The sequence below is a fragment of the Heterodontus francisci genome, unplaced genomic scaffold (assembly GCF_036365525.1).
Source record: "Heterodontus francisci isolate sHetFra1 unplaced genomic scaffold, sHetFra1.hap1 HAP1_SCAFFOLD_632, whole genome shotgun sequence".
NCBI lineage: Eukaryota > Metazoa > Chordata > Chondrichthyes > Heterodontiformes > Heterodontidae > Heterodontus > Heterodontus francisci.
The window spans coordinates 354,258-377,176 of NW_027141616.1; the positions used below are offsets into that span (position 1 = coordinate 354,258).

Here is a 22,919-nt window from a genome sequence, read left to right on the forward strand (position 1 = left end):
CCAAAGCTACTAAGTATCATCACCTCATTCCATGACAATATGAAAGGCACAATTCAACATGGTGGCTCCTCATCAGAGCCCTTTCCTATCCTGAGTGGTGTGAAACAGGGCTGTGTTCTCGCACCCACACTTTTTGGGATTTTCTTCTCCCTGCTGCTTTCACATGCGTTCAAATCCTCTGAAGAAGGAATTTTCCTCCACACAAGATCAGGGGGCAGGTTGTTCAACCTTGCCCGTCTAAGAGCGAAGTCCAAAGTACGGAAAGTCCTCATCAGAGAACTCCTCTTTGCTGACGATGCTGCTTTAACATCTCACACTGAAGAATGCCTGCAGAGTCTCATCGACAGGTTTGCGTCTGCCTGCAATGAATTTGGCCTAACCATCAGCCTCAAGAAAACGAACATCATGGGGCAGGATGTCAGAAATGCTCCATCCATCAATATTGGCGACCACGCTCTGGAAGTGGTTCAAGAGTTCACCTACCTAGGCTCAACTATCACCAGTAACCTGTCTCTAGATGCAGAAATCAACAAGCGCATGGGTAAGGCTTCCACTGCTATGTTCAGACTGGCCAAGAGAGTGTGGGAAAATGGCGCACTGACACGGAACACAAAAGTCCGAGTGTATCAGGCCTGTGTCCTCAGTACCTTGCTCTACGGCAGCGAGGCCTGGACAACGTATGCCAGCCAAGAGCGACGTCTCAATTCATTCCATCTTCGCTGCCTTCGGAGAATACTTGGCATCAGGTGGCAGGACTATATCTCCAACACAGAAGTCCTTGAAGCGGCCAACATCCCCAGCTTATACACACTACTGAGTCAGCGGCGCTTGAGATGGCTTGGCCATGTGAGCCGCATGGAAGATGGCAGGATCCCCAAAGACACATTGTACAGCGAGCTCGCCACTGGTATCAGACCCACCGGCCGTCCATGTCTCCGTTATAAAGACGTCTGCAAACGCGACATGAAATCGTGTGACATTGATCACAAGTCGTGGGAGTCAGTTGCCAGCATTCGCCAGAGCTGGCGGGCAGCCATAAAGACAGGGCTAAATTGTGGCGAGTCGAAGAGACTTAGTAGTTGGCAGGAAAAAAGACAGAGGCGCAAGGGGAGAGCCAACTGTGCAACAGCCCCAACAAACAAATTTCTCTGCAGCACCTGTGGAAGAGCCTGTCACTCCAGAATTGGCCTTTATAGCCACTCCAGGCGCTGCTTCACAAACCACTGACCACCTCCAGGCGCGTATCCATTGTCTCTCGAGATAAGGAGGCCCAAAAGAATGGACACTTCCCGGGCCCGGGGGAAGGGAACAAACAGCATCTGCTTCCAGCAGCCACTGCTTTGGGAGCGTGTCCGCAGATGTGCTCAGAGATTAGCATTGAGTGGTGGGAAGTTGAGGGGGAGTCGGGGAGTGTTTGGAACAGACACTGTGGAGCAGGAGCTGCTCCCGGAACATGGAGTGAGCCGGGGACACGGGGAAGGGAGAGTTCATTCTCGGACAGTGTCTGGACAGGCTCAGGGAGACACAATGGGAAGAAATCACTATTGAAAATCACTGACAATTTCACCACCCAAAGGAGAGGGAATTTTCCTGCTTTAGTTCCAGTCTCTCACTGTTTGTTGGATTGTGAACAGTGGGGGAAAATAGCCGCAAAATAACGATGTGGACAGTTAGACAAAGAGCATTTATTGCAGACACCAGGTGAGAAGTGTGAACGGCACATTTTAAATAGTGGCTGCTTGTTTTCCGTTGAAATAGAAATGTGACTGTGTAAAGGTCACTGCTCTATCGGACAGTCCCAGTCATTGACCAGTGCAGGGCTTGTGTTGTTTCTGAATGTCACAAACTTGTTGTAAAACCACTGCAAACACCTGGTAAACAGAAGCTGAATACTGCAGTACTGCAGTGGAGTCAGACACTGACACTGTTTGTGTTCCTGGTTTTCATTTTGTGATTGTTCATAATGATTATTATTGGGACGATTACATTGATCTTTTGTATCTTCTATCTCACCAGTTCTTCAGGTATAAGAACAAGAAGTGCTGGAAATACTCAGCATGTCTGGCAGCATCTGTGGAGAGAAAAGCAGAGTTAACGTTTCAGGTCAGTGACCCTTTTTCAGAACTGGCAAATATTAGAAATGTAAAAGGTTATAAGCAAGTAAAGCGGGGGTGGGGCAAGAGATAACGAAAGAGAAGGTGTAGATCGGACAAGGTCACAGAATAGTTGACCAGAAGATCGTGGAGCAAAGGCAAACGATATGTTAATGGTGTGTTAAAAGATAAAGCATTAGTACAGCGTGATGCCACTCCCAAACGCATCTTTGTGAAGAGCCAGCAGGCCTCGCTCTTTGCCACGGAGGCCTCCAGGATCATCTTCCTGGTCCAGAGTCCGCTCCATCGAGCAGGATGAGACGTGCTCGCGTTACTTCTTCCAGAAGGTACACAGAGAGAGCTCTGTTATCAGCAGCCTGAAGGAAGAAGATGGCTCGGTGACGTCTTCACAGTCCGACATACTAAGGATCAGCAAATCCTTTTATGCTGGGCTGTATGACGCGAAGCCCACAGACAGCAGAGCCTCCCAGTCCTTCCTGTCATCTATCACAGAGGTCTTAGATGGCAGCACGAGCGAGAGACTGGACAAGCCGCGAACTCTGGATGAGCTGACAAAGCCGTCGAGTCCTTCGAGACGAGTAAAACTCCCGGAAGCGACGGCTTATCGGTTGAGCTGTACTCGGCTCTGTGGGACTAGGTCGGCCCGGACCTGCTGGAAGTATACGAGAGTATGCTCCTGGCCAGCAGCATGTCAGAATCCATGAGGAAAGGCATCATCACCCTCATCTACAAGCGGAAGGGGGAGAGGGCAGAAATCAGCGGCCCATCTCACTGCTTAACGTTGACTACAAGATCCTGTCGAAAGTCATTACCAGTCGAGTCAAGTCTGCTCTGGAGTTGGTGATCCACCCTGATCAGACCTGTACTGTACCCGGCAGGAAGATCTCTGATAGTCTCGCACTACTCAGGGATACGATCGCCTACGTACGGGACAGGAGGGTGGACACCTGCCTCATCAGCCTGGACCAGGAGAAGGCTTTTGACAGGATATCACACACCTTCATGATGGATGTGCTTTCCAAAATGGGGTTTGGGGAGGGAATCTGCAATTGGATCAAACTGCTCTACACAAACATCAGTAGCGCAGTCTCAATCAATGGGTGGGAATCGGAAAGTTTCCCAATCCAATCTGGAGTCAGACAGGGCTGTCCTTTCTCCCCTGTCTTGTTTGTTTGCTGTATTGAACTCTTTGCTGAGTCTATTAGGAAGGATGCGAACATCAGAGGGGTGACAATCCCAGGCAGTGGAGTCATTCAGGTTAAAACCTCCCTGTACATGGATGACGTCGCCGTCTTCTGCTCGGATCCGCTGTCCGTGTGCAGACTGATCAGCATCTGCGACCAGTTCGAACTGGCCTCGGGAGCCAAAGTTAACCATGGCAAGAGCGAGGCCATGTTCTTTGGGAACTGGGCTGACCGATCCTTTGTCCCCATCACCGTCAGGTCTGACTACCTGAAGGTGCTGGGGATATGGTTCGGAAGGGCCGTGGCGTGCACCAAAACCTGGGAGGAGCGAGTAGCCAAGGTACAACATAAGTTGAGCGTGTGGGGGCAGCGATCTCTCTCCATTGTGGGTAAGAACCTGGTCATCAGGTGCAAGGCTCTCACGTTGTTGCTGTACATGGCGCAGGTCTGGCCCATACCCCACTCCTGCGCTGTGGCGGTCACCCGAGCCATTTTCCGCTTCATCTGGGGATCTAAAATGGACCGGGTCCAGAGGGACATGATGTTCAAACCTCTGGATAAGGGCGGGAAAAATGTACCCAATGTCGCCCTCATCCTGATGACCACCTTCGTGTGCGGCTGCATCAAGCTGTGTGTAGACCTCCAGTACGCAAACTGCAAGTGTCACTACGTGCTGAGGTTCTATCTGTCCCCGGTGTTGCGAAGGATGTGCCTGGTCACATTGCTGCGGAACGCTCCATGCAGTTGGACCGTGCTGTACCACCTATCCTTCTTGGAGCAGTTTCTGCGGGAAAACACCTTTGACCACCGATCCATCAGGCACTGGTCTGCACAGAATGTCCTCAAGGCCCGACGGGAAAAGGAGACGGTGGATCCTGTCGGATGGTTCCCTGAGCAGACCGCCAAAATCATTTAGCGGAATGCCTCATCACCCGAACTTTCAAGCGAGCACCAAGATGTAGCTTGGCTGGTGGTGAGAAGGGCCCTCCCCATCAGATCCTTCCTGCACGCCCGAAGTCTCGCTCCCTCCGCAGCATGCCCCTGCAGTGGCTGTGGTGGGGAAGAGACGGTTGCCCACCTCCTCCTGGAATGTATCTCTGCAAAGCAGGTGTGGAAAGAGATGCAGTGGTTTTTGTCGAGGTTCATCCCAAGCAGCTCTGTAACACAGGAGTCTGTGTTCCATGGGCTGTTCCCAGGAACACACACCAAGACAAACATCAACTGCTGCTGGAGGACTATCAATTTGGTGAAAGACGCCCTTTGGTCTGCCCGAAACTTGCTGGTCTTCCAGCGCAAAGAGTTGTCCACCACCGAATGTTGCAGACTGACACATTCCAAGGTCCAAGACTACGTGCTGAGGGACGCACTAAAGCTTGGGGCAGCCGCGGCAAAGGCTCAATGGGGAAAGACCACAGTGGAAGGTCCCCCCCATCAAGCTGAACTGAGGGGCTGGATCCATGGGAAACCCTTTGAAATGTATTGGGAAAATTTTCATTTGCTGTAAAATGTAAAAATGTAATTGGCATGACAAATGTGAAATGGGAGGGTTGTGAGGCAACTGATGATTGTAATGAAGCAAACGGACCTCATTTGCACTGTTTGTATTTTCTGACTTGGTGCTGTTTGAAACTGGTAATGTAATTTTTACAGAATTTTATGAATACGAATATTTTGGCAATAAAAAAAATAAAAAAATCTTCCCCTCCCTTCCCCTGTCAGCATTCCGAAGGGATCGCTCCCTCCGTGACACCCTGGTCCACTCCTCCATTACCCCCACCACCTCGTCCCCTTCCCATGGCACCTTCCCCTCCAATCGCAGGAGGTGTAATACCTGCCCATTTACCTCCTCTCTCCTCACTGTCCCAGGCCCCAAACACTCCTTTCAGGTGAAGCAGCGATTTACTTGTACTTCTTTCAATGTAGTCTACTGTATTCACTGCTCACAATATGGTCTCCTGTACATTGGGGAGACCTAACGCAGACTGCGTGACTGCATTGCGGAACACCTCCGCTCAGTCCGCATGCAGGACCCTGAGCTTCCGGTTGCTTGCCATTTCAACACTCCCCTCCGCTCTCATGCTCACATCTCTGTCCTGGGCTTGCAGCAGTGTTCCAGTGAACATCAACGCAAGCTCGAGGAACAGCATCTCATTTACCGATTCGGCACACTACAGCCTGCCGGACTGAACATTGAGTTCAATAATTTCAGAGCATGACGGGCCCCCCATTTTACTTTCATTTTTAGTTTTTTTTTCCTTTTTTAATATATTTTTTGTTTTTATTTTACTTCATAGTTTGTTCAGTTTGCTTACCCACTGTTTTTTTTTTATTTTTAGTTATTTTTTACAATTTTTTTTCTTTTGTTCATTTCATTTCATTGTAGTTTGTTCAGTTTGCTTACCCACTGTTTTTTTTCATGTTTGTACTTGCTGCTGTTCAATTTTCAGTCCGTTAACACCCTATCTGTACTAATGCTTTATCTTTCAGCACACATTAACATATCGTTTGCCTTTGCTCCATGACCTTCTGGTCAGCTATTCTGTGACCTAGTCCAATCTACACCTCCTTTGTTATCTCTTGCCCCACCCCCACTTTACTTGCTTATAACCTTTTACATTTTTAATATTTGCCAGTTCTGAAGAAGGGTCACTGTCCTGAAATGTTAACTCTACTTCTTTCTCCACAGATGCTGCCAGACCTGCTGAGTATTTCCAGCACTTCTTGTTTTTATTTCAGATTTCCAGCATCTGCAGTATTTTGCTTTTATCTTAAGGGTTAAGAGTTACTTTTCATTCCTGCAGGCAAATACATGAAGGAACCTGAATGGATGTGGTGATTCCTGGACACAAGGAAAAGTGCAGCGAGCTCGTTCCAACACACAGTAGGTACAGGATCACTCACAAAGCACAGAGATACTGCCAGCTCATCAGTTCCACTGGAACAAACAAAAGAAGTGGTCAGGCAGACACTGATCCCAAAGTCGAGACAGACATTTTTAATCCAACAGTCAAACAACAGCAGGAGAGACAGAAGTTGGTTCCATTTCACTCTAATTCAGTACAGCTGACAGGTTGATCCATCAATCGCAGTCCAAAAACAAACTCACTATCAGATCTAAATAAACTCTGTCACCATGGCCAAATTTTAAATATAAAATCTGAAATAGAACAGGCAAAATTTAAAAGCAAAATACTGCAAATCTGAAATAAAATCAAGAAATGGTGGAAATACTCAGCAGGTCTGGCAGCACCTGTGGAGAGAGAAGCAGAGTTAACGTTTCAGGTCAGTGACCTTTCAGATGCTGCCAGACCTACTGAGTATTTCCAGCACTTCTTGTTTTTATTACAGACAAAATTTACCTGATTGAAAGGTACAGAATGAATGCAAGGAGGCTTCAAGGGGATTTGGACAGGCTAAGTGAATGGGCAAGAACGTGGCAAATGGAATATAATTTGAACAAGTGTGAAGTGATCCACTTTGGTAGAAAAAACAGAAGGGCAGAGTATTTCTAAAATGGTGAGAGGTTGGGAAGTGTCGATGTCTAAAGGGACCTGGGTGTCATTGCTCATGAGTCACTAAAAGCTAGTGTGCAGGTGCAGCAAGCAATTAAGAGGCAAATGGTATGTTGGCCTTCATTGAAAGGGGATTTGAGTGCATGAGTAAAGATGTATTGCTTCAATTGTATAAAGCCTTGGTGAGACCGCACCTGCAGTATTCTGTACAATTTTGGTTTCCTTATCTAAAGAAGGATATACTTGTCATAGAGGGAGTGCAACGGAGGTTCACCAGACTCATGCCCTGGGATGGCGAGATTGTCTCATGATGAGAGACTGCAGAAACTGGGCTTGTGTTCTCTGGAGTTTCCAAGAATGAGAGGTGATCTCATTGAAACTTACAACATTCTTACAGGGCATGACGGGGTAGATATGGATAGGATGTTTCCTCTGGCTAGTGAGGCTAGAACAAGGGGACACAGTCTCAGAATAAGGGCAGGCCATTTGAGACTGAGATGAGCAGGAATTTCTTTGCTCAGAGGGTAGCAAATCTGTGGAATTCTCTATCCCAGAGGGCTGTGGAGGCTCAATCATTGAACATATTCAAGACAGAAATCGATAGATTTCTGAATACTAATGTTGTCATACGTACAAACATACAAACATACGAATTAGGAGCAGGAGTGGGTCACTCGGTCCTTCGAGCCTGCTCCGCCATTCAATAAGTTCATGGCTGAACTGATTACTCCACATTCCCACCTACCCCCGATAACCTTTCATCCCCTCGCTTATCAAGAATCTATCTACCTCTGCCTTAAAAATATGCAAAGACTCTGCTTTCACCACCTTTTGAGCAAGAGAATTCCAAAGACTCACGACCCTCAGGGAAAAAATTTCTCCTTATCTCTGTCTTAAATGGACGACCCCTAATTTATAATCCGTGACCCCTGGTTCTAGATTCACAAGGGGAAACATCCTTTCCACATCCACCCTGTCAAGACCCCTCAGGATCTGATATGTTTCAATCAAGTCGCCTCTTACTCTTCTAAATTCCAGCTGATACAAGCCTAGCCTGTCCAATCTTTCTTCATAAACCACCACCCCCCCCCATTCCAGGTATTAGTCCAGTAAACCTTCTCTGTACTGCCTCCAACTCATTTACAGCCTTCCTTAAATAAGGAGCCCAGTACTGTACTCAGAACTCCAGATATGGTCTCACCAATGCCCTGTATAACTGCAGCATAACTTCCGCACTTCTGTTTTCAATTCCCCTTGCGTTAAACTATAACATTCTATTAGCTTTCCTAATTACGTGCTGTACCTGCATACTGTCCTTTCGCGATTCATGCACCAGGACACCCAGATCCCTCGGCATCCCAGAGCTCTGCAATCTCTCACCATCGAGATAATCTGTTTCTTTTTTATTCTTCCAAAGTGGACAATTTCACACTTTCTCACATTATACTCCATTTGCCAGGTCTTTTCCCACTCACTTAACTTATCTGTACCCCTTTGTATCCTCCTTATGTCCTCCTCATAAGTTACTTTCCGACCTATCTTTGTCTTCAGCAAATTTAGCAACCATTCCTTCAGTCCCTTCATCAAAGTCATTTCTATTAATTGTAAAATGTTGAGGCCCCATCACAGATCCCTGTGGCACACCACTCGTTACACCTTGCCAACCAGAAAATGACCCATTTTTATGCCTACTCTGTTTCCTGTTAGCGAGCCAATCTTCTATCCATGCCAATATGTTACCCCTACACCATGAGCTTTTATTTTCTGCAATAATCCTTGAGAATTTTTTCTGCACCCTCTCTAGCTTAATCACATCTTTCCTGTAGTGTGGCGACCAGAACTGCACACAGTACTCCAAATGTGGCCCAACCAACGTTATGTACAACTGTAACATGACGTCCCAACTCTTGTACTCAATGCCTCAGCCGATGAAGTCAAGCGTGCCATACGCCTTCTTCACCACCCTGTCTACCGGTGTTTCCACTTTCAGGGAACTATGTACTTGCACCCCAAGGTCTCTCTGTTCAACAACACTCCCAGGGCCCTGCCATTCACTGTATATGTCCTGCCCTGGTCTAACTTCCGAAAATGCATCACTTCACACTTGTCTGTGTTAAATTCCATTTGCCAATCCCTTGCCCACTTTCCCAGTTGATCTATATCCTGTTGTAACCTTAGACAACCTTCTTCACTGTCCACTATGCCACCAATTTTGGTGTCATCTGCAAACTTAGCAATCATGCCCCTTACATTCACATCCAAGTCATTAATATATATGACAAACAGAGGGCCCAGCACCGATCCCTGTGGCACACCGCTGGTCACCGGCCTCCAGTCTGAAAAACAACCCTCCACAACCACCCTCTTCCTCCTATCACCCAGCCAATTTTGTATCCAATTTGCTAGCTCACCCTGTATCCCATGTGTTCAAACCTTCCGGACCAGCCTGCCATGCGGGACCTTGTCAAAGGCCTTGCTAAAGTCCATGTAGACAATGTCCATCACTCTGCCCTTGTCAATCCTCTTGGTCACCTCCTCGAAAAACTCAATCAAATTCGTGAGACACGATTTCCCATGCACAAAGCTATGCTGACTATCCCTTATCAAACCATGCCTTTCAAAATGCATATAAATCCTGTCTCTCAGAATCCCTTCCATTAACTTTCCCACCACTGATGTAAGGCTCATCGGCCTGTAGTTCCCTGGCTTATCCCTGCTGCCCTTCTTAAATAAAGGCACAACATTAGCTATCCTCCAGTCTTCCGGTACCTCAGCCGTGGCTAACAATGATACAAAATTCTCTGCCAGGGCCCCAGCAATCTCCTCCCTTGCTTCCCATAGCATCCTAGGAATATCTGGTCAGGCTCTGGGGATTTATCCACCTTAATGCACTTCAAAACCTCCAACACCTCCTTTGTAATGTTGATATGCTCCAGGATATCGCTGTTCCCTCCCTTGAACTCACTAGCTTCCATGACCTTCTCCACGGTAAATACGGATGAGAAATATTCATTTAAGACCTCGCTCATTTCCCGTGGCTCCACACATAGATTGCTGCACTGATCTTTAAGGGGACCTACTGTCTCCCTAGTTACCCTTTTACTTTTAATATACTGATAGAATCTTTTAGGATTCTCCTTTATCTTATCTGCCAGGGAAATCTCATGGCCCCTTTTCACCCTCCTAATTTCCTACTTAAGTGTAGTCCTACATCCACTATACTCCTCGAGGGACTCACTCGATCCCAGCTGCCTATACCTGACATATGCCTCCTTCTTTGTCCTGACCAGACCCTCAATATCCCTCGTCAACCAAGGTTCCCTAAACTTGCCAGCCTTGCCCTTCCATCTAACAGGAACATGCTGGCCCTGAACTCTTCCTATCTCACTTTTAAAAGCCTCCCACTTGCCAGACGTCCCTTTACCTGTAAACAGCCTCTCCCATTCAACTTTTGAGAGTTCCTGTCTGATGCCATCAAAATTAGCCTTCCCCCAATTTAGGGCTTCAACCTGAGGACCAGTCCTATCCTTTTCCATAACTGTCTTGAAGCTAATAGAGTTATGGTCACTGGTCCCAAAGTGCTCCCACACTGACATATCAACCACCTGCCCATCCTCATTTCCTAAGAGGAGGTCGAGTGTAGCCCCTTCTCTAGTAGGGCCATCCACATACAGCTTCAGAAAACTATCCTAGACACATTTTAAAAAATTCTTCCCATCTGATCCCTTAGTACGAAGGCAGTCCCAGTCAATATTAGGGAAGTTAAAATCACCTACTATTACAACCCTATAATTCCTACACCTATCTGTGATTTCCCAACCTATATGCTCCTCCACTTCCCTATGACTATTGGGGGGTCTATAGTATAATCCCATCAAAGGAATCACCCCTTTCTTATTTCTAAGTTCTACCCATATGGCCTCACTGGACATTCACCCCGGGATATCCTCTCTAAGTACTGCCATGATGTCTTCCCTAATCAATAGTGCAACTCCCCCTCCTCTCTTACCTCCACCTCTGTCACGCCGGAAGGATCGGTACCCCAGAACATTGAGCTGCCAGTACTGCCCATCCCTCAACTACGATTCTGTAATAGCTACAATATCACAATCCCGTGTACTAATCCATGCTCTGAGTTCATCTGCCTTACCTGTAAGGCTTTTTGCATTAAAATAAATGCAGTTTATCCATCCAGACAAAACACTGCACTGGGATTGTTCCAACTGCTCTATGCTCTACATATATTTCCAACCATCTTGCTTCATAGGAATGAAAGATAAATAAAGCCCGATATGTATATCTCTCAATTCCTTTCTCCCCATACACTTGTTCCACCTTCCCTGCATCGGTACTATTTGCCTCAACCTCTCCCTGTGATAGCAAATCCCAGATTCTAACCATTCACTACATAAATACATATTTCATGAATTCCTCATTGGTTCTATGAATGGCGATTTTATATTTTTGGCTCTTGTTTCAGACACCACCACAAAAGTAAACATGTCTCCTTGTACTTTATAAAAGCCGTTCATTATTTCCTCACTTTTTTCATTTGTTCATGGGATGTAGGCATCACTGGCTATGCCAGCATTCATTGCCCATTCCAAATTGCCCTAAACAAAGTGGTAGTGAGCTGCCTTCTTGAGCCGCTGCAATCCTTGAGATGTAGGAACACCAACAGTGCTGTTTGGAAGGGAGTTCCAGGATTTTTACCCAGCGACAATGAAGGAATGGCGAGGCTCGGAGGGGAACTTGGTGTTCCCATGCATCTGCTGCCCTTGTCCTTTTAGATAGTAGAGGTTGCGGGTTTGGAAGGTGCTGTCGAAGAAGCGTTGGTGAGTTGCTGCAATGCATCTTGTAGATGGTACACACTGCTGCCACTGTGCATCGGTGGTGAATGTTGAAGGTGGTGGATGGGGGCAATCAAGCAGGCTACTTTAGTGTTGTTGGAGCTGCACTCATCCAGACAAGTGGAGAGTATTGCAGCACACTCCTGACTTGTGCCTTGTAAATGGTGGAAAGGTGTGGGGAGACAGGAGGTGAGTTATTCGCCACAGAATTCCTAGCCTCTGACCTGCTGTTGTAGCCACAGCATTTATGTGGCTGGTCCAGTTCAGTTTCTGGTCAATGGTAACCTCCAGGATGTTGATGGTGGTGGATTCAGTGATGGTAATGCCATTGATCATCAGGCTGGGAAAATAGACTACAGGGGAAGTCAGTAGATGAACAGTGGCAGACTTTTAAGCAGATATTTCATAACACTCAGCAAACATTTATTCCACTCAGAAGGAAGGACTCGAAGAGAACGATGAACCATCCGTGGATAACAAAGGAAGTTAAGGAGAGTATCAAATCAAAAACAAAGGCATACAAAGCAGCAAAAGCTAGTGCTAGGCCAGAAGAATGGGAATTTTTTAGAAACCAGCAGCAGATGACTAAAAAACAAATAGAGAGAGAAAATTGATTGAGAGTAAATTGGCAACAAACAAACAGCAAGAGCAACTCATCGGGGGCCTATAGACCACTCCCACCCGTGATTTCTTTCCCTTGCTATTCCTTATTTCCACCCAAACTGATTTTACATCACCATCTATTACACCTATATCATTCCTCACAACTGCACTGATCCCTTCCTTTAATAACAAAGCTACCCCACCTCCTTTTCCTTTCTGCCTATTCGTCCGGAACATCGAATATCCTTGAACATAAAAAGGAAGAGAGTAGCTAAAGTACATGTGGGACACTTCGAGGATGAGACTGGGGAATTAATAACATGGAACAGGGGAATGGCAGATAATTTAAACCAATATTTTGCATCGGTCTTCATGGTGGAAGACACTATAAACATCCCTACAATAATAGATGAGCAAGGTGTAAATGGGAGGGAGGAACTTGTAACAATCTCTATCACAAGGGAAAAGGTGCTGGACAAACTGATGGGACTAAAGACAGACAAGTCGCCAGGACCTGATGGCCTCCATCCAAGGGTTTTAAAAGAAATGGCTGCAGAGATAGTAGGGGCATTGGTCATAATATACCAAAATTCACTGGATTCCGTAGGGTGTCAGCGGATTGGAAAACCGCTAATGTGACGCCCTTATTCAAGAAAGGAGGGAGACAGAAAGCAGGAAACTATAGACCAGTTAGCTTAACATCAGTTATTGGAAAAATGCTGGAGTCCATTATTGAGGAAGAAAAAGCAGGACATTTGGAAAAACATAATGCAATCAAACAGAGTCAACATGGTTTTATGAAAGGGAAATCATGTTTGACAAACTTGTTAGAGTTCTTTGAGGATATAACAAGCAGAGTGGATAAAGGGGAACCAGTAGATGTAGTGTATTTGGATTTTCAGAAGGCGTTCACTAAGGTGCCACATAAAAGGTTATTGCACAAAATAAGAGCTCAGGGTATTGGGGGTAATGTGTTAGCATGGATTGAGGATTGGCTAACACACAGAAGGCAGAGTGTCGGGATTAATGGGTCTTTTTCAGGTTGGAAAGCCGTATCTAGTGGGGTGCCACAAGGATCGGTCCTAGGGCCTCAACTATTTACTATCTATATTAATGACTTGGAGGAAGGGACAGAGTGTAGAGTATCCAAATTTGCTGACGATACAAAAATACGTGGGAAGGCATGTTGTGATGATGACACAAAGAATCTGCAAAGGGATATCGATAGGTTAAGTGAGTGGGCAAAAACTTGGCAGATGGAGTTCAATGTGGGAAAGTGTGAGGTCATCCACTTTGGTAGGAAGAATAAAAAGGCAGATTATTATTTAGATGGAGAAAGACTACAAAATACTGCAGTACAGTGGGATCTGGGTGTTCTTGTGCAGGAAACACAAAACGTTAGCATGCAGGTGCAGCAAATAATTAGGAAGGCAAATGGAATTTTGGCCTTTATTGCTAGCGGGTTAGAGTTTAAAAATAGGAAAGTCTTATTACAACTGTACAGGGTGTTGGTGAGGCCACACCTGGAGTACTGCATGCAGTTTTAGTCCCCATATTTAAGGAAGGATATACTAGCATTGGAGGCAGTTCAGAAAAGGTTCACTGGGCTCATTCCTAGAATGCAGGGGTTGTCTTATCAAGAATGGCGAAACAGGTTATGCCTTTATTCACTGGAGTTTAGAAGAATGAGAGGTGATCTTATTGAAACATCTAAGATTCTAAGGGGGCTTGACAGGGTAGATGTTGAGAATATATTTCCACTGGTGGGGGAATCTCGAACTAGAGGACATTGTTACAGAATAAGGGGGCACACATTTAAAACTGAGATGTGAATGAATTTCTTCTCTGAGGGTGGTGAATCTCTGGAATTCTCTACGTCAGAGACTTGTGGAGGCTAGGTCACTAAATGTATTTAAGGAGGTGGCAGATAGATTTTTGAAATCTCGGGGAGTCGAGGGTAAAGCAGAGCAGGCCCGAAAGAGGAGTTGAGGCCTGGGAGAGATCAGCCATGATCTTATTGAATGGCGAGCCAGGCTTGAGGGGCTGAATGGCCTACTCCTCCAACTACTTGTGTTCAGTTTGCAGTAATGGAAGACTATGTCTTCCATTTTTACCATTTATGAGATTTGTGGAGTGGTGTGTAACATGTAGCTCAGTCTGCAGTCTTACATTATTGAGATTAATTCTGTACTTTACAATCAGGTCCTGTTTCCCATCTGACATAGAATTTGTAGTCCAGGCTACACTCTTGTGAGAATGACACAGTGCCTTGCAATCTGATAGTGGGTGTGATTTTGTACGGAGATTGATGTATCTACCTGGGACAGAGTTGGGGTGAAATGGAAACAACTTCAGTCTTTCCTGCTCTGTGTGACTGTTGGATTGAATAAATGTTTCTGGAACTTGGGATCAGTGCCGGTCTGACTACTTTTGCTGTCGGTGATTGTGGAACTGATGTCTCTGCTCTCTGTGAGTGATAATCTACTTACTGTGTGTGAGGAGCTGGCTGCACTTCCCCTTGTGTCGAGGAATCACTACATTTATTCTACTTCCTTCAAGTATTTGGCTGTAGAAAGGAAAATATTTATTATAATTCAGGAAGATGTGTGGTAGAAGATACAAAAGTGACCAAAACAATTTTTCAATTAATAATCATTGTGAACAATCACAAAGGAAACCCAGCAACACAAACAGAGTCAGTGTCTGATTCCACTGCAGTCCTGTAGCACCCAGCTACTGCATACCAGGGGCTTTGGCCATTTTCCAACAATTTAATGACATCCAGAAACAATCCACTGGGCCATGAATGGGACTGACCGACGGAACAGGGACTTTTACACAGGTCAGATTTCCAGTTCCCGCTCCCATGGTCTAACCGTTCAAGCGAAACCAAACAGCCGCTGTTTAAAATGTGTCCTTCACACTTCTCACCTGGTGCCTATAATAGATTCTCTTTGTGTAACTCCCCACATCCCACTGTCCAATAACAAACTATGGGATTAGACTGGATTGCTGCCTTTGCATTGGTGCGGACACGATGGGCCAAATGGCCTAATTCTGTGCTGGAACTTTTTGATTCTGTTTGGTGAATTGTTGCAGAAATCTGCGCCTGCGCACCCCTCCCCCATCTACATGTCATGGGGCAGTGCAATGGTTAAAGAATGGAGGGTTTCACCAAAGTGGATGGTGACGTATATTTAATATAACAGTGACGTGCTGTCTACTACACCACAGAGCCATTCACAGGCAAAGCCCAACCACCAGCTCCTTCTCACACACAGTCCGTACATTATCACACACACAGCACAGAGACACAGACAGGTCATCAGTTCCACAGTCTCAGACAGCAGAAATCGTTCCAGAGACACATTTTCAATCCATCAATCAAACAGAGCAGGAGAGACAGACGTTGTTTCCATGTCACTCCAACTCAGTGCCACTGACAGGTAGATACATAAATCCCAGTCCAAATTCTCTCTCACTATCAAATTATCACTGTGTCAATCCCACAATATTGCAAGCAAATAATGCAAGGCTGGATTTCATCTATTTTAACGCAAGGTGTCTTCCAAGTAAGGCAGATGAATTGAGGGATAAAAACAAGAAATGCTCAAAATACTCAGCAGGTCTGGCAGCATCTGTGGAGAGAGAAGCAGAGTTAACGTTTCAGGTCCGTGACCCTTCTTCGGAACTCCGAAGATGAATTGAGGGCGTTGATTAACACATGGCAATATGATATTATTGCTATCACAGAAACATGGTTGAGGGAAGGGCAGGACTGGCAGCTTAATATTCCAGGGTATAGAATCTTCAGGCATGACAAGGACTGGAGTGGGGGCGAGGGCGAGGGGGTGGGGGGAATGTCAAAGAGGAGGTGGCATTGCACTATTGACCAAGGAATCATTTACTGCAGTAAGGAAGGATGATATATTAAAAGGTTCTTTAAATGAGGCCATATTGGTAGAACTTAAAAACAAAAAGGGGGCAATCACTTGGCTGGGAGTGTACTACAGGCCTCCAAACAGTCAGGGAGAGATAGAGGAGCAGATATGTAGGGAAATCTAAGAGGTGTGTAAAAATAATAGGGTAATAATAGGGGATTTCAACTTCTCCAATATTAACTGGGATAGTCATATGCAAAAGGTCAAAGGGGGTGGAATTCTGAAAGTGCATTCGGGAGAGCTTTTTGACCAAGCACGTAGAGAGTCGTACAAGAGAAAGTGGTACTGGACCTAATCTCGGGGAATGAAGCCGAACAAGTGGTAGAAGTGTCAGTGGGGGAGCATTTCATGGATAGTGACCATAACTCTAAGATTTAAGGCAGTTATGGAAAAGGACAAAAATGAACTGGAAATAAAGGTACTGTTTTGGGGGAAGGTCAATTTCAATATGATAAAACAGGATCTGGCCAAAGTGGACTGGGAGCAGCTACTTCTAGGAAAGTCTACATCAGACCAGCGGGAGTCATTTATAAAGGAGATAGTGAGAGTTCAGGGCCCACATGTTCCCGTAAAGATGAAGGGTAGGACCAACAAGTTTAGGGAACCCTGAATGTCAAGGGATATCGAGGATTGAATAAGGGAAAAAAAAGGCTTATGGCAGATTCAGAGAGCTGAAAACAGCAAAGGCCCTAGAGGAGTATAGAAAGTGCAGGGAGGATACATTAAAAAAAAGTAATTGAGAGCGAAGAGGGGGCATGAAAAAACACTGGTGGGCAAGATAAAGGAAATTCCCAAGGCATTTATAAGTATATTAAGGACAAGAGGATAATCAGGGAAAGAGTAGGCCCCATTAGGGACCAACGTGGCAATCTGTATGTGGAGCCAGAGGATGTAAATGAGGTTTTGAATGGTTACTTTTCATCTATGTTCACTGTGGAGAAGGATGATTTTGGTGTAGAGATCAGGGAGGGGGATTGTGATATACGTGAACAAATTAGCATTGAAAGGGAGGAGGTGTTAGCAGTTTTAGCGGGCTCAAAAGTGGATAAATCATCAGGCCCAGATGAGATGTATTCCAGGCTGCTATGTGTGGCAAGGGAGGAGATTGCATGGTCTCTGACACAAATATTCAAATCCTCTCTGGCCACAGGAGAGGTGCCAGAGGACTGGAGGACAGTGAATGTGGAACCATTATTCAAGAAGGGGAGGAGGGATAAACCAGGTAATTACCAGTCAGTGAGTCTAACATCAGTGGTAGGAAAACTATTGGAAAAAATTCTGCGGGACTGGATTAATCTCCACTTGGAGAGGCAGGGATCAATCAGGGATAGTCAGCATAGCTTTGTCAAGGGGAGATCGTGTCTAACAAACTTGATTGAATTTTATGAGGTGGTGATTAGGTGTGTAGATGAGGTTAAAGCAGTTGATGTAGTCTACATGGACTTCAGTAAGGCTTTTGATAAGGTCCCACATGGGAGATTGGTCAAGAAGGTGAGAGTCCATGGGATCCAAGGCAATTTGGCAAATTGAATCCAAAATTGGCTGAGTGGCATGAGGCAGAGGGTGATGGTCGAGGGTTGTTTTTGCGATTGAAAGCCTGTGACCAGTGGTGTACCGCAGGGATTGGTGCAGGGACCCTTGCTGTTTGCAGTGTACATTAACGATTTAGATGTGAATATAGGTGATGTGATCAGTAAGTTCGCAGATGACATGAAAATTGGTGTCGTAAATAGTGAGGAGGAAAGCCTTAGATAACGGATGATATAGATGGGTTGGTAAGATGGGCAGAGCAGTGGCAGATAAAATTTAATCCTGAGAAGTGTGAGGTGATGCATTTTGGGAGGACTAACAAGGCAAGAGAATATACAATGGATGAAAGGACCCCAGGAAGTACAGAGGGTCAGAGGAACCTTGGTATACTTGTCCATTGAACACCTAAGGCAGCAGCACAGGTAGAAAAGGTGGTTAGGAAGACATATGGGATAGTTGCCTTTATTAGCTGAGGCATAGAATATAAGAGCAGGGAGGTTATGATGGAGATGTATAAAATGCTTGTTCGGCCACAGCTGGAGTACTGTGTACAGTTCTGGGCACCACACTATAGGAAGGATGTGATTGCACTGGAGAGGGTGCAGAGGACATTCACCAGGATGTTGCCTGAGCTGGAACATTTTAGCTGTGAAGAGAGACTGGATCGGCCATGGTTGTTTTCCTTAGAGCAGAGAAGGCCGAGGGGGGACCTGATTGAGGTATAAAAAATTATGAGTGGCATAGATACGGTAGATAAGAAGAAACTTTTTTTTTCCCTTAGCAGAGGTGTCAATAACCAGGGGGCATGGATTTAAGGTAAGGGGCAAGAGGTTGAGCGGGGAATTGAGGAAAAACCTTTTCTCCCAGAGAGTGGTTGGAATCTGGAACGCACTGCTTGAAGGGGTGGTAGAGGCAGGGTACCCTCATAACATTTAAGAATAATTTAGATAAGCACTTGAAATGCCATAGCATACAAGGCTACAGGCCAAGTGCTCGAAAATAGGATTAGAATAGATAGGTGCTTGATGGCCAACATGGACACGATGGGCTGAAGGGCCTGTTTCTATGCTGTATAACTCTGACTCTATGACTAACCTCAGCTACAAATTAAATACATATAGAACTGGCACATGGTTCCCGTTTCAAAGTTACAGAATTAACCTCAATAATGTACTCTGAGATTCAGGTTAAATACCAGCTAAATATTTACATGTTATGAGTTTAGAAGTTGCAGTATTAATTCCCATAATGTATTTATTTTTATTTAGTGATGCAGCATTGAAACAGGCCCTTCGGCGCACCGAGTCTGTGCCGACCAACAACCACCCATTTATATTAATCCTACATTAATCCCATGCTCCCGACCACATCCCCACCATTCTCCTACCACCTACCTACACTAGGGGCAATTTACAATGGCCAATTTACCAATCAACCTGACAGTCTTTGGCTGGGAGGAAACCGGAGCACGCGGCGGAAACCCACATGGTCACAGGGAGAACTTGCAAACTCCACACATGCAGTACCCAGAACTGAACCCGGGTCGCTGGAGCTGTGAGGCTGCGGTGATAACCACTGCATCACCTACATTTGGACACTAGTCCATATCTCAACTGCATAATCAGATTGAGAGATTATGAAATACAGTATAACCTGAGATACAAACTCATATTCCAGTTTAAAACTCATCTGGATTGTGATACTAAAAGATACAATATAAATTTGATTTGTATAGTGAGCCATAAGTTACATACCAGTCCTAAAACCACATACAGTGTCAGATGGAAGATACTGTACAGTTCCAGACTGAGCTCATTTTACATGCAAGTCCAAAATTCTCACTGTCCGACTGAATGGCACTGATCAAATTGCTTAGTACAGTCTGAGTTACACTTGCCCACCAATCCGGTATTAGATTGGAGGATACATTATCTTCCACTATTGTGTTCACAGTGACAGATATTTAATACTAGGCAAAGCCTCAAACATATTGTCTGCTTAAAACCTACCACATCAGTGGCCTGTTGCTGTGCTGACATTTTATGCAGAATGAATCCAGACTTGCAAACAGTCCCAGGGACGGAAGATTATATAATGAATCCCATACTCATACAGAGTACCAGACACTGCCAGATAGAGAGTGATTCTGAAACACATGCTCAGTGCCAGGTGCTGAAAGGCATCGGTTGATGACTGCACTCACTCACAATTCCTCAGCCTGAGTCATCTAAAGCAATCTAACACACAAATAGTAGCACTGAGAGATTGAGAAAGAGTCCAAAACTCACATGGAGCACTAGATGCTGACAGAATAAAACTGAAGACTATACACTCATGGATCTAGGATTAGCTAACTCACAGGAAAAACAGAGAGTGGGGATAAATTGGGCATTTTCATTTTTGCAATCTGTAACTAATGGAGTGCCACAGTGATCAGTGCTGGTGCCTCAACTATGTATGGTCTATATTAATAACTTACATGAAGCGATCAAGTGTATTGTTGCCAAATTTATGGATGTGACAAAGATTGATAGGAAAGCAAGTTATGAGGAGGACAAAGTGTCTGCAAAGAGATATAGATAGGTTAAGTCAATGGGCAAAAGTTTGGCAGTTGGAGTATAATGTGGGAAAATGTGAGGTTGTCTAATTTGGCAGGAAGAATAGAAAAAACAGAATATTACTTGCATAGAGAGAGAGACTGCAGAATGCTGCTGTACCGAGGGATCTGGGTGTCCAGGTACATGAATTACAAAAAGTTAGCATGAAGGTATAGCAAGTAATTAGGAAGGAAAATGGAATGTTGGCATTTTTAGCAATGGGAATGGAGTATAAAGGTCGGGAAGTTTTACTATAACTGTATAGGGCATTAGTGACATCCCAACTAAAGGACTCCATACAGTTTTGGTCTCCTTACTTAAGGAGGGATATACTTGCATTGGAATCAATTCAGAGAAGGTTCACTAGGCTGATTTCTGTGATGAAGGATTGCCTTATGAGACAATGTTGAGCAGGTTGGGCCTATACCCACTGTAGTTAGAAGATTGAGAGCTGATCTTATTGAAACCAATAAGATTCTCAGTGGGCTGGACAGGTAGATGCTGAGAGGATGTTTCTCCTTGTGGGGGAATGTAGGGGCGAGAGTTTCAAGCTAAGTGGTCTTCCATTCAAGAAGGAGATGAAGAGGAATTTCTTCTCTCAGAGGGTTGTTCATCTTTGGAATTCTGTTCCCCAGAGGACTCTGGAGGCCGAGTCATTGAATCAAAGCTGTGTTGGACAAATTTTTGATCAACATGGGAATCATTGGTTATGGGCGTAGGCAGGAAGGTGAAATTAAGGTCACAATCAGAAGAGCCATGATCTTATCGAATGGCAGAGCAGGCTTGATGGGTCAAATGGCCAATTTCTGCTCCTATTTCGGATGTTATTATATTCTTACACACACACCCAGTGTGTGGCAGATCTAGAATTCATCTCACTTTCATACACAATACCAGTGACTGCAAGGTACAGAATCAATCCCACAGATGCAAACAGTACCACCGACAAGTACAGGATGAATCCCATGCTCACACACACCACTAGGTATCGAAAGATACATGTGATTCCCACTCGCACATGACAATATGAGATGGAGTTACAGAATGATTTCCACATTCACATACAGCACCACTGACTGCTGATTAATTCATCCCACAATCACACACACTACCAGAGGCTGAGAGATACAGAATTAATCCCACACTCCGATGTAGTGCCAAAGACTGACACATACAAAATCAATCACAAACACTCCTACAGTACCACTTGCAGATTCAGTGACTGCCAAATTTACCAGAGACTGACAAATAAATCGTGAACATATTGTGAGATGCTGACACATAGAGCTTGAATTCCACACATACAGAACCACTGACAGATTCAGAGTAAGTCCCAAATTCACGTACCATCCCAGAGACTGACAGATACAGAATGGATGTCATACTCAAACACAGTACCAGAGTCTGACAGATAGAGAAGGAATCCATACAGCACCAGAGACCGAGAACTACCGAATTACATAACATGTGCAAACACAGTACCACAGACTAAAAGCAGTGGAATTAATTACACATTCACATGCAATAGCAGAGACACAACGACAGAGAATCATCAATAAGTGTCCTCCCACCAACAGCCAGGACATTTCCAGGGAGCTGTACACAGGGAGCGGCTCTTTCAATATCAACTGGGGCCGGAGAATCTTTGTGAAATATCCTTCCTGATTGCAGGAAGGGTGTTTGTGATTGGTTGCAAATATTTATTCTGATTGGATGGGGAAAATCACCAATTAGAGAATTACAGTAAAAATACTTTGACATCACTGCGAATCACCCAATCACAATCTTGACTTTCCCCCATCCCTTATTAGCATAGAGCTGTGGGATTGTCTATTTAATCCGCACTCGGAAGGGGTTTGATTTATTTCTGTGTCTGAAATTGAAACTGAAGATGGTTGAGGAGAAGAAGAAAGCAGCTGCTAAGAAGGGCGCCAAGAAAACTGTGAGTAAACCGTCAGCAAAGGGCGGCAAGAGGCGGAGAAAGTCGAGGAAGGAGAGTTACTCCATCTACATTTACAAAGTGATGAAGCAGGTTCACCCCGACACCGGCATCTCCTCCAAGGCCATGAGCATCATGAACTCGTTTGTGAACGATATTTTCGAGCGCATCGCGGGTGAGGCTTCCCGCCTGGCCCATTACAACAAGCGCAGAACCATCAGCTCCCGGGAGATCCAGACCGCCGTGCGCCTGCTGCTGCCCGGGGAGCTGGCCAAGCACGCCGTGTCGGAAGGGACAAAGGCGGTGACCAAGTACACCAGCTCCAAGTAAAACTGCACAATGGACTGAAAAACAGATCAAACACAACGGCTCTTTTAAGAGCCACCCACAATCTCTCTGAAAAAGCTGCATCCGACATCTCCATTAAATTATTTTAAAACAATGTATAACATAATAACGTTCCCACTGCTGTACCTGTGTCTCCTGTCCCATAAACTGTACACGGACACATAATCCGCTCATCCACCTTCTCTTTTTCGCTTCAAGCTGTTATTATGGCACAGCTCCTGAATGACTGCATGAACAGCTGTTTTTAGCTGTAACGGTCAGACCTCAGTCCCTTCACTCTATTCCTGAAATGTGAACTGAT

At 45.2% G+C, this 22,919-nt stretch overlaps 1 long non-coding RNA gene across 1 annotated transcript; it reads right to left on the reverse strand.

Annotated features, from left to right (window-relative positions):
• Positions 1-1,675: 1,675 nt before the first annotated feature.
• LOC137364164 (uncharacterized) lies at positions 1,676-22,916 on the reverse strand. The gene is made up of 3 exons (XR_010972985.1): positions 22,745-22,916; positions 14,753-14,829; positions 1,676-2,071 (listed from the first exon to the last, which is right to left on the reverse strand). It is a non-coding gene; the product is annotated as an uncharacterized lncRNA (long non-coding RNA).
• Between the last annotated feature and the right edge of the window lie 3 nt (positions 22,917-22,919).